The 1,270-nt window shown below is 46.1% G+C and overlaps 1 long non-coding RNA gene across 1 annotated transcript; it reads left to right on the forward strand.

Moving 5' to 3' along the window:
- Positions 1–682: 682 nt before the first annotated feature.
- Positions 683–1,270, forward strand: LOC135369241 (uncharacterized). Its single transcript, XR_010415007.1, has 2 exons — positions 683–739; positions 912–1,270. It is a non-coding gene; the product is annotated as an uncharacterized LOC135369241 (long non-coding RNA).

A 1,270-nucleotide genomic window follows, 5' to 3' on the forward strand; every position in this document is an offset into this window, starting at 1 on the left:
CATTCCGGAACCATCCACATTCAAATGGAACCAGTCCAGATTCAAATGGAACCATTCTGGAACCAGTCCAGATTTTTGCCTGGGGCTAGAAACAGTTGGCATTTCTTTGAATGAATCTCTAAAGATCTTACAATGTGTCCGCTCTGCGCTCCAAAACCTGGAAGGGAAAGGCTCCAGAGCCACCACGAAGATGTAGGCACTCATTCAAAAGAATCGGGCCCTTTCCACACTGCTGAAGATTGGAGATATCCTAAATGGCGGGGACACACCTATACCAGATCAAGACCTCAGCCCGTACGAGATTTCATGTTTCAAGTTTCCACCTGTGACGTCATATGACGTGGAAAGAAGCTTCTCCCACTACAAGGCCCTATTTAGAGCAAACAGATCAAGTTTCAGAACGACTTTCACTGTGCCATGCTACGAGAATAGTGAAGAAATGTGTCAATAGCAGCGTACAATGTTATTGTGCCTATATTTGCCTATTTCGCTGTTTTTAGGGCCTAAATGCCTGCCTATTTCGCACTTTTTTAGTGCCTAAAAATCCTGGCCCTACTAATAACGTTCCTTTCAGCTGGAAAGTGCAGCTCCCGAAAACCCGTTTCGCGTGGAGTCCAAAGTAGTGCAGTCCAGCGCAAGGGAAAAGAATGCGCTTACTATTTTACTTCGAGGATGAGGACGACGAAGAGTGGGCACTGATCGCGAAGTTGATGGAGGACGACTGTCCCACCGAAGAAAGGTACAACTTTCTTTGCTAAAGTACGCATATGCTGCTGACCTCTGCACCCTTCACGCATGTGTTTTTAGTGCCGGAACTTGTACTACATCAAATGATTTCAGCGAAAAGAGAAAGATTTCGGCTAACTACAATAGCCAGTGCTTGACGAATGCTGCCCACAATTTTCCTACAGGATTCCTGCGGCCAGGATACGGGGCTATACGCCGAAATTACCGTGCCCGCCCAAAGCACGGAATCGTTCCGAAGACACTTCAGGCTACAGAAGTCTTCTTTTGAACGACCAGTATTGCTGCTAGCGCCCAGCATCATGCCCGAAATAAAATGGGCAGCGACAGAAGCACCGAAGCAGTTCATTTGGTGCCTTGCAAATACGGAAAGTTTCAGCTAAACAACTCTCGCAAATAGTAACACTGGTCAACAGTTGCATGTGTACATCACTGTTTGGAGATGGTCAGGTAATATGAGTAAAATTATCAGGAAAAACCCGGAAAAGTCGGGGAATTGAAATAGTAAAGTTTGGTAGACACCCTG

The sequence above is a fragment of the Ornithodoros turicata genome, chromosome 9, assembly GCF_037126465.1.
Source record: "Ornithodoros turicata isolate Travis chromosome 9, ASM3712646v1, whole genome shotgun sequence".
In the NCBI taxonomy this organism is placed as follows: Eukaryota; Metazoa; Arthropoda; class Arachnida; order Ixodida; family Argasidae; genus Ornithodoros; species Ornithodoros turicata.